This window comes from Talpa europaea, assembly GCF_964194135.1.
Source record: "Talpa europaea genome assembly, chromosome: 8".
Lineage (NCBI taxonomy): Eukaryota > Metazoa > Chordata > Mammalia > Eulipotyphla > Talpidae > Talpa > Talpa europaea.
The window spans coordinates 86,238,651-86,253,450 of NC_140075.1; the positions used below are offsets into that span (position 1 = coordinate 86,238,651).

At 39.1% G+C, this 14,800-nt stretch overlaps 1 protein-coding gene across 1 annotated transcript in view; it reads left to right on the plus strand.

Moving 5' to 3' along the window:
* PELI2 (pellino E3 ubiquitin protein ligase family member 2) overlaps positions 1-14,800 on the plus strand; it is a gene marked incomplete at both ends in the record, with an annotated part of 170,037 nt that overhangs the window by 63,432 nt on the left and 91,805 nt on the right. The gene's annotated exons all lie outside the window — the stretch shown is intronic.

A 14,800-nucleotide genomic window follows, 5' to 3' on the forward strand; every position in this document is an offset into this window, starting at 1 on the left:
TACCAGAGTGTTAAATAACATATGTAAAAACTTGGAATTGAAATAATGATGTGTTTGCCTTTGGATGGGCATCCTTTAGTACTGATGCAGGCTCAGTTTGGAAATCATATAAAGATGTGAATATTCACTTTAATAGGGATTGTGAGATAGCCTTTGGGTAACTCAGTTGTTTAGAGATTTGATTTTGCTACATATTTTTAACCGTTCTTAGTTCTTTGGTTTTCGAAGAAAATTTCCAGTTATTAAAATGAGTAAGTTTATTTGATAAATAATAGGTGGCTGAACATATAAAATCAAATACTGGAAATAGTAATAAAGAGGCAGAGGATATTAGAGAAATAAGTTGAAAGAAAGCAAAAATATTTCCAAAGGAAAACTATTATCCCATAATCCAACTATTATTCATGAGTTGCATGAAAGTATACTTATTTGATAACAGATCTGAAGATATAATTAACTTTTAACAATCTCTTGAAAAGTAATAATTCTCTTAACCTATTGATTCTTGGAATTTGATCAATAGATGTTTTCAGAGCACTCTAAGTTGAAGGTGAACAGAATGTTGTAAAAACAAACCTAGGCAATGAAATGATTTTCATGATTTAGGAGATACTAGAAACAGTGAATATAAAAATTTCAATATTATAGCTAGAAAAAAATAGAATTTAATTTAATTTATTAGTTCAGCAGAGGGTAATAGACGGTTTATTATGTTATGGGAAATCTGTGTGTCAAGATTCAATTTCTCTATTGTCTTTCATTTAAATTGGGGAAGTTATTGGAAAAGTTTGATTTGTTGTACTGAATCATAACTCAGACATTGTTTAGCTTATGACAGATAGAGTAAATAAAGGATCACATCAGTAAGTTATTATGTAAATTGTATCTTTTTATTGACATAATTGGCAGCATTTTATTAGTTTCAAGTGTACAATATAATGATCTGATTGTGTATATTTGTGAAATAATCACACATTAAATCTGGTTAATAGCCATCCCTATACATAGTTATAAAAAATTCCTTTTCATGTGATGAGGACTTTTAAGATCTGTTCTCTTAGCAACTTTCAAATATGCCATACAGTATTAATTAACTATAGTTACCACACACTGGTGGTTTCTAACAACAGATGACTTGGAAATTTTTAGCATGATTTGATGAATGATTGATGCTCTCACTTGTTATCACTTGGGTATAGTTTTATACTATGGATAGGTCATATTATTTAGAGAATAAATAGGAATGTTTTAAAGTTTTTGATTTATATATTTAATAATTCTTATAATTCTGATTGTTAAATTGTATCCTCCAGAATAATTTTTATAACTGTATCTGTGATTAGGAGAGTAGCCCATTTTTTTATTTCACATAATGTTATAACATCAAGAATTGGTTGGTATTAACTACTACAATCTTACTAATCAATACTTACGTATTTTTCTAAAGTTTTTGATAGTTTTGCTATTGCAACTAGTGTAAATTATTTGTGAGCTGTTCTTTTCCCTTAATTTTTGGTTTAGCTTTGACTTCTGTTGTTACGAAAGGAAACAATAGACTTTCTTGTATAAATACATTTTCTTTCAAATCACACTTTAAATAAGATTTTCAAATCATACTTTGAGATTTTTCACTGCTGTGTTTCACAAGCAGTTTGACTTTTACTGGTTGAAGAGCTGAGATAGCATCATTATTTATCACCACTTCTCCATTCTGATTTGTGGGAATCTTTTGGATAGGTTTTAAGATATTTTATAGAATTTTCAAAATTAAAAATTTGAAGTGTGATTCATGGTACCTGTGTTTGAAGAGTTCATTCAGAATACCACATTTTTCTTAGTTTCTCCCATTAATGTAGTTCAACACTAATGTTTTTGTTTTCTCTAATCCTTCTAGCCTACATAGTTTCAGTTGCAAGCACTAACAACTGATGGTTTTTTGTGTGTATAATAAGCACAAGGTCATTCATTGCTGTCTCCTTTTCTGTTTATTGATATTTAACATAAAATCTCTGCTGTGCACTGGGGGCAGAAGAATTATTTATTATCCTCTAGCAAAAGACATTTATGTGTTTTCTGTTTCTATTGCAGAATAATTCATACCCTCCCCCTCTCCCCAAATGCCCTTGCCTCAATTTCTGTGATCTGTAAATAATGTTACCTCACATGGCATAAAGAACTTTGCAAATGGAAATTAAGGTCATTGAATTTAAAACAGAAATTAGTTTGGATTATGGGGGGTGACCCCAATGTAATCAAGAGGATCCTGAAAAATGGAAGAGGAAGGTAGAAGACTCACAGAACTTGGAATGTACCATCATTTCTGAACTAGAACTGCTGTAATGATAAAATAAAAGAATATGATATTTATTAGTAAAAATGGAACTTGCTGTGGATTTAAGGATTACTAAGTCGTCCAATCTGAAAATCAGGGGTTGTGTAGAAAAAGTCCTTGTACAGAAGGAAAATGAGTGAGGCCTGAATTTAAGGAGCTGTTTTGTTTGTGCTGGTAGTTATGACAGCAAGTAGTAAAACACATTCTCAAACTGCTGTGCAGCTGAAAAGGAGTCACAGCCCACGAGGAAGGGTCATAGCCTTATCGCTGACAGACTTGAATTTTCTGTGACCATTTTGTCACACTTTTACCTTTCCCATTCAAGTGCACAGTTGACCTTTTATGAGGAAGCACTTCAGCCCCTTTGAAGTCCTAGGCTGCTGACTGATTCACAGGGATCCTGCAGATGAGCTCTGTGTTCTCACACCCAGGGCACAGGGGAGGCTAGGTGAGCTACTTCAAGGCCCTTATCTCTGTCTTAACCAAGTTGGCCTCTTGGGCTACACGGAGCCTGGGCGCAGGCGCTGTTGGCCCAATGGCTCCTTCTTTGCTATTTGACCTTCATCTAGTGCTCGGGAGTCCTGCTGGATCACTGCTCTCTTCTCTGCATTCCAGCCTAATTTCAAGTTAAATTTCCCAGGTGGTCATGCCTTTCCTCACTGCCAGGTTTTTTATGGAACGTGCTGCACCGCTCCCACATACACTACCCCAGACCCCTCTGTCCTTTAAAATGGCTCGACATCATTCCTCCTAAAACTCTTCTGACATGCTCACTTTCAGCCTCAGTGAGGACGAGGCCTGTAGTGAACTCTTTTTTGTTGTTGTTAAAGATTAATTTATGCATATAACACTGGGGTACAGGGCAGAGGCATGGGGGATGAGAGAATTCACAGTGACAGAGTGGGGAGCAGAACAGGCAACTGACTGAAATACACTGCTGAGGGGAGCAGCTGGCAAGACAGGAGAGGTCTGCTGCACCATGTGGGTAGCTCCCTGGCTGGGGATTGAATTCTTGCTGCAGTGGCTACGGATAGCTTCAGATTGTGTCTTAACCCCTTGAGCCACCAGGGAGGCCCTGTAGTGAACTCTTAAAGTTCAAAATTGTGTGTCCATCTCTGCAAATGCCCCCCACTGTTAGAGCGTTCACTGACTATCCTGTCACCCTAGGCAGCAGGCTCCATTGAGGTAGGAATGAATGTCTTTCACGTCTGTATTGCTACCGCCCAGCAAGTCTTGTCCAGTGTGTGACCAGGTGTCGTGCCTGGCCCTGTGCGTGTGCTGGGACAGCTGGTTGTTCTCTGGGGTCAATAACTGATGGGTCGGTTTTCTGAAAATCCACAGGTGTATGCACAGGCCAGTTTATATATTTCAGGCATATTTGGTAAATATCTGACACATTTGATAAATTAAAATTAAAGTAACCTTCCTCTGTGTCCGTATTTTCTCTGTTATAAACAATATCTTGATAACCAGCTTTGCCCAAAAACGTAAACTCTTTCTGAGTTCCCGAATCCAGCTGTAGATTCTTGAGCAAAATACTTTTCTGTGATTTTCTTTCCACTTTTTAAATCAAGAGTTGTTCCAGTCAGAGTACTGGTTAGGTTGTCTTGCAATAACAAGTAACTCCCATTGGATTTACAACAACGGCATATTTATTGTTCACATTTCAAACATCATGGATTAGCCTGTGTAGGGTAAGAAAAAATGTCGTGCTTTTCTGCCCTCCTGCCATCAGGATAGATGATGGATCCTTGCGATCCTGAATGCGTGCCTGATGGCAGGCACCTGGAATAGGGTGTGGGCAGATGTAGATAGGGTTCACCTGGGCTGAGACTGTGCTTTTTAAGGGCGGCGTCACGGGGATGCTAGAAGAGGCCAAAAGAGAAGCCAAGAAGCAGCAGAACGACTGGAAGAGCAGAGAAGCAGAGAGAACGCCAGAGAGCCCAGATAGAGTGAGGACTTGCTGGGGGCTAGGAGGACTGCCAGCCTCCCGGTCCCCCAGCACCCCTGCCTGCTGTGTACCTGGTAATATAAATAAAAAACCCGCAAAAGCCACTGAGGACTCTGACTCCTCCTTTACCCGGTCTCCTGGATCAGAAAACCTGCTCAGTGGCCATTCCTGCCTTTACAGCGTGGCACTATTTTCATCACGGAAACTCAGGGCCTCAGGTGGAAGCTTCAGAGATCACAGTGGGGAGGTAAGAGAGGAAATAAAACTCTTAAAGCTTCTGATGGAAAGTGACATACTTGCATTTCATTGACCGCAAGTCTCATGGCTGAGTTCAAAGGTTGGAGATGCATAACCTTTTTGCAGGGAGAGGTGTCAAATGTTTGCAAATAAGAGTGCAATTTACCTCCAGTTAGTGACTAATAAAGGGAAACACTTGGAAGATATCACATGCCTAGTCTTTGGTAGCAATTGATTAATATTAGCTAATAATGTCAGTAAAGAAACCAGTTATATGAATTATAAATTGGCTCAGGAAATAATGAAACCTAGCATCCATACTTAATTATTAACAGTCTGATTATGTAAAAATTTATGTTTAAAATCCATCAGTAAGTTAAAATGAAAACTAACTTCATGATTCAAATATAGGTTTCCTCTATAAGCTTTACTATTTTAATGTGTCATTTCCTCTAGATCATAGCATTAAAGGTTTAATAAAAATGAGTAGTTTCTGAATTATTGAACCCTTGGACTTTTAAAATCAGCGTAGAATGTACTTATGAATTAGAACATTTTGATAAGTATTTTTATGTGAAAATGCATCTGACCTAAACTAGTTTTGGTTCCTCATGCATTTCTTCAGACTGCCAACATTAGTTTCATAGGAGTAGTTCTGTATTTTTTTCGATGATGAATTAAATCTTTGTTTCACATGGTTAGATAAAATAACTTAAAAACTCTGCAGTGCCTGGTTGAAATTGTTAGCATGAGTATCAGTGATTTTTTTCCCGCAGCATTTAAAATAAATCATTTTTATTCTTTTACTTTGTAATCCAGTATGATAAATTCAAGAATACCAACTGTTTTTCACTTCTAAATATTGCTGATACTTAGATTTTATAAGCTAGGTAGAACTAGTGTTACATTTGAATGAGAATTCTGATAAACAGATCTGACTTAGCATTTTTTTACTTTAATCATTATTTTAAAATACACAGTAGAACAGTATCCAGATCAAGAAACAGCATTAACAATACCCCAAAAGACTTGACACCCCTCCCCTCCAAGCAGTAATCAGTTAACCATCATTGAGACCTTCCCCCAAGGGACACTTTTCTGGTGTACTTTATATAAATTGTTTTTGGTTCCTTTCATTTAGCGTTATATTTGTTTCAGACTTCCTTCATTTAGCGTTATATTTGTGGATGAAATATCTCTTGTTGGACTTCATAGGATGATCACTGCTATATAGTGTTCTGTATGTGAATATTCATCCTATTATCCAATATGATACAAAGTTTTAATCAACTAAAAGCTCAGGTGAGTTTTGTAAATTATTATAGTTACTATTTTAAAGTTAACTATTTTATTTAGGATGTGAAATCAAAGTAAATGGAAGTCAGTTATAGCTGCTGACATTTACATTTATAGCTTGTGGAAGTTAAAAACTTCCTTGCCTAAGTGTAAACTGTGTCCTCACTGTCCAGCCTGCTAAAACAGTAATGATTTTATAGAACTGAGTATTTGGGGGGGGAAGAACCAACTTTATGTTAAAGTTTGAATCTTGTGGTGTGCTGTTTTCCTCTTCTGAAAAACATATACCTTTGTCACAGCTAGGCCTCCGCACACCAAATTTACCTTAGTTTTTGCGTTTGTGAAATAGGGAGGCAGCTGGTACAGGAGGCAGGCAGAGCAGAGGCTAAGCCAGATGACACGGACTAGAATCTTGACTTTTCTTTTTGCTAACATGTGACAGGGTCAAACACAGAGCCCCTCAGGGTGGCTGTGAGGGCTCAATGGGTAGGCGTGCACACCTCCTGGCCATGGTTGACTCTTGGGAATTGGTGACAGGTTTTTGTTACCTCAAAAGGGTATTTACAGATGTGATGGGATCATGGGGTCTCTTGAAAGCCCCTCCCTGTGCTTCTCCAGGAAAGCAGTTTTTACTCAGCACACACTGACTCACCAATGTAAACACAGTCTAGTCAACAGAGAAGACTTTAGAGTGATGTCCTTTTTCAAGTTCCATGGATACTCACTCTCATTGGCTGTGTAGTTGGAGTTCATCCTTTAAAAATGTAAGCACATCCTTAAGATTTAACTTCTTTCTTAATTGCATGTGAAAGAAATTAGCATCCTTAAAACTTTATTCTAAAGGTAACTGCCTTTTTCCAGGTGTCCTCTCCCTTGACATCTCTGTTCCAGTATCATTTCCCGACTTGAAGTAGCTGAGTCCTGGTAGCTGCCCTGAGCAAGCCCACCTGGGCCGGAGGTGAATGTTCAGTAGCCAGGGAAAGAGCCAGAGCCATCTATGATTTTTAGGATCTGTTGTTTCCCACTCAAGTTTACATGGTTTCATGAAAGTGCAAAAGAATTTAATAACCTTTGCTCCAAGATAGATGCAAGCATGTCTTAGAAAATATGTGTCTTTAGCATTCCAGAGAGTCAAATTGGTTGAAATGTTTTATTTGTCAAAGTTAATCTTTACCTGACATCCAAATGGAACCCTGAAATGGGAGAACGAAGTGTAGCTGGTTGGCAGCAGTGAGTCTTGTGGGTAGAGAGGATGTGGGGGAACAGGGTAGGGTCGGGGGCAGAGGTGGGATTGTGAGATTTGGGCAACAAGGGCTGTGGCTCTGTAGATATTTGCACCTGCAAGAGTGGCTTGCCACCTCTGGGTGGTTTGCAGTAAAGGGTAAGAAAAGTCCTTAAGTGCTGCGGGCCAGGCCAGGTGGTCTGCAGCCAGTGGCCTTAACCTAGCATCCCGAGTTGCTCCTCTGTGTTGGCACCCTCTTGTCTGGGAGATCAGACAGATGATATGGATTCCTCTGGCAAAGTCACTTCTCTACTGTAATCTTCAGAATTTGGCATGCCAAGCTCTAATTTTGAGACCTTTTCTACTTGAGCTGTGATAACAAATCACTTTTTATAAGATGTTTTAACTCTCGTTGCTACCTTTGTCTGTTTTGAAGTAGAAAACATTTATTTCTATTTAATGGGAAGGTGTTTTTGAAAAAATGGAATAAAGCTTTTAACACCAATTTACTGAATTATCTCCCACTTAGTCTTTATTACACTAATATATTTCTAGCATTGTATTTTCTTGTTCTTCATTATTCCCTGAACTGTGCCCTGTTTCCCACAGTGATAAAGGAGAGAAAGGTTGTTAAGTTTAGGAGTACTGTTGTTTAGATCAAGGTTTCTTGACCTCAGAAGGGCCAAATCATTGTCTCTGTGGGACTGTTGTCCATTGTGGGATGTTTGGCCTCATTCCTGGCCCCTACCCACTCAATGCCAGGAGCACCTTCTGACCCTTCTTGTGACCAGGCTGCTTCCGACACAGCCCCATCTCCTTTGGAGAAGAATGAGCCTGATTGAGGACCACTGATTACGATTCTGAAGCTCTGGGCTGTGTGGAATCTGGTTCAGACGCAGGCTCTGGAGTCAGGTTCAAATCCCCAACTGTTCTTTGGGCAATGGCAACTCCTCTGTGCCTCTCCTCACTTATCTCTCTCGTGATGGAAGCATTACTCACCTCATTGCTTGGAATAAATGCATTAACAGGCGTTAAGTTCTTAGCACATTGCCTGGCACACTGAAGATGCTCAGTAAATGTTAACAGATTGTTACTGCTGCTTATAAGAATACTGGGTATTGTAGTTCCTCTTTCCTTTCTTCTTTTACTTCCCCCGCCGCCCCACTGTGTCACAGAATGGAGACCTAAGGGAGACTGAAATTGCAAAAGTTTTTCAGAGAATTCATCTTCATTTTTAAAAGCTGCATTGCCGCCTTTCTGGCAGGCAGGGTGGCAAAGTGAATTGATGCCCGAGTCTCCCACAGTTTCCCTTTCCTTCAGTGATAGCTGCTGCTTAGCAGAAACCACTGCTCCACGTTGGACTCCATGGAGATAGAGGGGGATGCTGTACAAATGACTCTCAATGTGGGGTTAATCTGGTTTCGGCCTGGGTTAAGAAGGGCTGGCTTAAACTCTGGTTTCTCTCTTCTCAGGGCTTGAGGCACCTTGAGAACCTTCGGTCCTCAACCCAGGATAGAGCATTGGGGGGGGGGGAGGAGCACTCACTACCTGCTGGGAGCACAGAATGGAAAGAACACACTTTTCTCTATTAGCCTAGTCGTATCTCCCTCCTCTTTGAATTTAACCTGTTATCTAATCTGACAAAGACAAGTTGCAGCAGTGGTTACTAATTTCATAGAATTAAAAAAGCAGTGTTGGGCAGGGGGTGGGGTGCAAGGTTGACTTGGAGTAAAGGAGAAGGAGCAGCAGAGTTTTTGTGGGAAAAAAATTTCTATAAAATCTGAGACCGGAGAAGGAAGAGGAAGAGATGTAAACACATACATAGGCGTCCATTCTAACAGTGCCCGAAATAACTGAAACCAGAGAATCTCCTCTGATGATACATGCAATTGAATACACTGTTTTTAGGTTAAAAAAAAAAAACCCATGAGAGTTAACCCTAAATGTGTTAATGACAGTTTTTTTTTTTAACATTTTATTGAGTTTCTGATCTTTACAATGTACTTTTAATAAAGAGTAGGAATTTTCAGTTTGGAAAATTTTTTCAGTTAATGAGATTGCATTGGTTAAGTCAGCTTCTTTTTTGGCAAAATAAAGATTTATATAATTTGTCTCTGGTTGTGATATCATTTGTCTGGGTTGCTTTAGGAAGATCCTAGTTCTGCCCAATCACTTTTCCCAGCTCAGAAACTGAGGCAAGTCAGAAATAAGTCAGTCTAGAGTGCCAGGCTTTTCCTGGGATTAGTTGTGGTTTGCGCTACAGCTCTTATTCTGTCAATTTGTTTGCTGTTGAATTCTTAATGTGGTTTGAGATGTTGATAAACATCTTTTACCACCTTGTTTTGTTTTTCAGATGATGTTTATGGAGGTAAAGTTGATCTATATCATTGTATCTGCTTTAGTGGTTATAGGTTTAAAGCTGTACACGTGCCCAAGTAGTAATTGTTTCTGAGCTTTTTGGACTCTTCTTTGGTGGCTTAAAAAAATAAACAAAGGCAAACCCTTACAAAAATATAGCTGAGTGTAATTTTTTCTTTTCCCAAAATGTGGAGCACTTACCTGGAGTGTTCCCATGCAGCGGTGGCTGCATTTTCCAGCATGTCTGTGCCTCTTTCCCTGCAAGAATAGCCTTCATTCTGAAGCATCTGCTTCTCAACCTGCTTTCTTGCCCTCTGACTCTTTTTATAGTTACCTCACCATCTCCTTTGTAGTCTAAGTGTATGCGGTACATCTTGGTATTGTACTTAACTTCCTCTCTCCCATAACACTCAGGCACTACACCTGACCACTGAACCCTGATCCCTGCAAGATTTATGTCTACACCAGCCTTTTGCCCCCTTTTCCCCATTCCATTGCCAGCCTTGGTATTGACATTTGCTGTGGTTCTTGAATGGGTTGGTGGATAAAGCCCTTATGGTTTCCCCTTATGCCAGTATACAGTGTCTTCATGCCTCTTAGATGCCACTCGAGTGCTAAATAGGCTTTTAAGATAATGTGCAGCACCTCTCAGTCAGACTGCTGAGTCTGCTCAGTGACATCCTTCACCCAGATGAAACCTCGACTCATTCTCTCATGGGACCCCCACGTCCAGAGAACGGCACAAGGAGTCTCTCACAGAGCTGCTGCCGAGCCTTTCGGATGCCTTTTCTCCAGTTTTGTCCCTTTTCTCTCATTCAAAATTTAGTCAGTGGGGAATTGTAAGTGATTAGCACATTGAAGATCTATGAAAATATGGACTTAAGTACTGGTCCAGTCATTAGATTCAGGGGCTAGCCAGGCGGAATGGAGACCTTCCTACAGTCTTGTGCGGTGAAGAAGACCTTCCTGCATGGGGCTCTGGAGAGACGCCACGCCCCACAGATGAGATGTTTCTACCACTATAAACTGGATGCTCTGTAATTTTGTGTTATTCCTTGACTTGTTTCTGCAGCTTTCAATAAAGACATTTCAGGTCTCTGTAAGGTGGAAGGTTGCTTGCAAGTCAGAGATAAGTAAGCCTAGGAAATGAACATGGTTCCTTTTTAGTATTCTTTGTAACTATCCATTAAAAGCGGGAAACCCCCTAAAAAATAAAAGCACACCTCTAAAAGTTTTGTGGGGCTTACTTGTACTGTTTATCGCAAGGCTATATCATTATTTGCTTCTTAACATTTCACCATTGCCTCGTTTTCTAGTTGTTCCATGAGTGTGGAAGGACAGGCTTGAGGATACAGGAGGGAGCATTGCTTCTCTCCCCCACTGCTCCTGAGGAACCCATTCTTTTGTCTTCCCCACTTCACCCTTTCTCACCTTGTAACTGGCTTTGCAGCTGAAGCAGTTTCTAGAGCATCTGTTCACTGAAGCAGTTCTGGAACCAGTGGCCCTTTTAATGGCCATAAAACAGAATTAGTGTGTGAAAGACCTTCCTGTAATTTTGCTAAAGGCTATAGAGACAGCAGAGGTATTTTCAGTTATGAAAATTATCACTAATGAAGCATGTGGGGGGATATCTTTAAATGCCCCCATTTTCTGTATTAAAATACTGCTGACTGGTCAGAAGAAACAGCTCCATGTTTACTGTTTTTTAGCTTATATTAAACTATTTCATAAATTTTGGAGTGGTTTCACGAAAATTTTTTGTTTTTTGAATGTGAATCATACACAGAAAAATCTGCGGATTCAATGTAAGCTCAGATTCAGTGCATTCCTTATCAGAAGTATAGGTTTAGAAAAAAGAATCCTAGGATTTATATTTAACCACAGATGACCCCAAATAGCCAAAGCAATCTCATGAAAGAAGAATGAAACTGGAAGCATCACACTTCCTGATTTCAAACTGTTTTACAAAGCTATAAAAATAAAATCACTATGGTATTAGCATAAAAAACAGACACAACGATTAATGGGACAGAAGTAGAGAGCCCAGAAATAAATTCATGCCTAGTGGTGAATTAATTTACAGCAAACGAACTAGGAATTTTAGTCTCCTCAATAAATGGTGATGGGAAAATTGAAAACCACATGTAAATAAATGAAACGTTAGACTACTATCTTAAACCATACGCAAAAATCAACTCAAAATGAATTAAAGATTTGAACATAAGACCTGAAACCATTCAACTTTTAGAGAAAACAGGAAGTATACTCCTTGGCATTGATTCTAGCAATGACTTTTTGGAGTGGACATAGAAAGCAGAGTTAACAAAACTAAAAATAAACAAGTAAATTATATCAAACTAAAAAACATCTGGACAGCAAAGGAAACAAAAATTAGAGGCAGTCTATGAAATGGGGGAAATATTTGCAAATCATATATGTGATAAGTGGCTAGTACCCAAAATACGTAAAGAATTATATAACTCAATTTCAGGGAGAAAAAAAATCTGATGAAAAAAAATGGACAGAGAAACTGAATAGATATTTTTTCAAAGAAGAAACAGATGACCAAGGTACTCAAACAAGATTCTCAGCATCACTAATCATCAGGGAAATGCAAATAAAAATCACAATGAGGGCTTCCCTGGTGGCACAAGGGGTTAAGTCTCAGCACTGTGAAGCAATCCGCAGCCTCTGCAGCAGCACCAGTTCAATCCCCAGCCTGCCAGAGAGAAACCCACATGGTGAAGCAGACCTCTCGTGCCTCGCCCGCTGCTTCCCTCAGCAGTGTATTTCAGTCAGTCTACCTGTTCTGTTCTCCACTCTGTCTCTGGTGAATCCTCTCACCCCCCATATCTCGTGCCTGTACCCCAGCTCTTCTATGAATAAATCTTTAAAAAATAAATAATAAATCTTTTAAAAAATCATGAGACATCACCTCACACCTGTTAGAATGGTCTTCGTCATAATGTGGAGAAAAGGAATCCCTTGTGTAATGCTGATGGAAATATAATTTGGTGTAGCCACTATTTTTTTCTCTCAAAAAATTAACTAAGATAGGATCCAGCAATCCCACTTCTGGGTGTATGTACAAAGGACGTAAAAACATGGGGAAGAGATAGCTATACCCCAGTGTCAACTGCAGCATTAGTCACAAAAAAACAAGATATAGAAATAGCATATCTGTCAGTGGATGAATTGATAAAGAATATATGAGATATACACACACAGAGTCAGCCTTGAGAAATAAGGACATCCTGTCATTTACGACAACGTAGATGGACTTGGGGGCATTATTCTAAGTGAAATAAGTCACATATAGAAAAACAAATACTGTATCATCTCACTTCTAAATGGAATCTAGAAAGGCCAGTGTCATAGAAACTAGTCGAATGGGAGTCTTCGAGGGGACAGGGAAATGGAGAGAGATGTTTGTCAAAGGATGGAAGCTTCCAATTATGAGTAAGTTCTGAGGATCTGTGTACTGCACAGTGACTATTAAGTAACAATACTGTATTGTGTCCTTGAAGGTTGCTAAGAGAATAGATCTTCAGCATTCTCACTACACAAAAGAGATGGTGTTATGTGAGGTGATGGTGGTGTTAGCTAATGATACGCTGGGAATCGCCTTGCAGTATAGGTGTATCAGATCAACCTGTTGTATACCTTACACTTAATGTTATGTGAATAATGTGATATATTAGTCATATATCAATGAAACTAGGGAAACAGCCTGACTCAGGTCAAAAAGCCTGATCTGCACAACTGGCTGGACATGCTGTGAGAGGTTAAGAACTGACACAAGCTGTGGTTTGCACGTGTAGTTGTCAGACAGAAAATGACTAACGCTCCTGACAGGAGAGAGCCGTTTCCGGAAGCATATTCATCTCTTACTGGGCAAGTAAAAAAGCATACAGAAATGCCTAAAATACAAACTGATTTTTAAGTAGTTTTCAGGATTGTAGAGGTTAAATGGTATAAATAGAATTAATGGCAAGGGAATTTTAAAGCTAAAAAGAGCAGGAGCTTTCTTGGGAGTCATTGCCCTCAAAATAACTATGATTGTTTTCCTCCCAAAGATTTTTTTTTTTTTGGCACAGATTGTAAATCCTGAAACTATTATGTTTGGTATTCATTCCTGAAAAGGCACCTCTGAAATGTCTGTGTTTACTTAGAAATTGGAGCCATAGGAAAATGTCAGTTCTTGTTACCTTGCTATCTAGTAATGAGAACATAATTATGTCACTGTCTCTGGGTCGGCAGTCTTTGCTTTGGAAAATGTGTAATCCTCTACTTCAAACAAACTGGACTCTTTGCAGATGTGGCTGTAAGGAAAAGTCCTCTTCAGCCTTTGCTTCCCCACATCCCTTCCTGCCCCGAAGTTGCCTGACCCTCTGCGCTGTGGTTGTCCACTACTGAGCATTTGAAAAAGTGAACAGTGGAGCCATTTTTGAATCATTATTTCAATCTTTGAAAATACTTTCCATTTTTATTTCAAAAATGTCAGTTTCAATTTTTGCCAATCTGATGGGTTAGGATTGGAATTTCTGCTAATCTCCTGGCATTTATTAAATGCTTAATGTTTAAATTCCTTGCCTAAATTTTGAATTGACTTTTAAAAAAATTACCAAGACCTTTGTTAGAGAAGTTATATATATTTTCTTGGTCTTTTTACAGGTCATGGTATCTAATCCCATATTTGAGGTTTTTAACCTTGACATAATCAAATCTAAAAAATTTTTACTTAGTATTGATTAGTTTCCTGTTTCACTTAATACTTACCTATTCTGAGATTTTTGTTTTCCTATTTTTAAGTACATTTATGATTATACTATTTATATTTAGATATTTCTTCCATTTGAATTTTTCTTGAGTGAGCATCTTCTGTGTGCCTTCCCTGGGCTCTCCACTGGAACACGTAGAGCAGACATGGTTCCTGTGCTAACAGAGGCTGTCATGGCAGAGGCAGGCAATGAAAAAGGACCCAAAAATGTACATATGTGATTTTCATCTGTGCTCAGTGCTGTCAAACATGATGGGGAATACTGTGTGTGTCATGCGCACAAGCTTAAGCTAGGCCGAGTTATGGAGGGATTTAATCTTGCAAACAGAGAGGGAGTGTCAGCAGCAGCATATTCCAGTATCCTGACTTGAGGACTGGTTGGCACAGAGTTGGAACCTGGAATGAGATCAGGGTTTTAGAAGTAATGAACCCTTCAAGTTTTGGTAAGGGACTTTGGCTTTAATGTAGGTACAGTAGGAAGCTATGAGGAGTGAGCAGGGTGAGATACATGAATGAAGGAGTTTTCTGGCTTTGAGATAGAGGGTAAAGATGGAACCAGAGACATCACTTAGCAGCCTGCTGTGATAGGTTAGACACAGATGAGAGAGCTAAGACTGGTGTGAT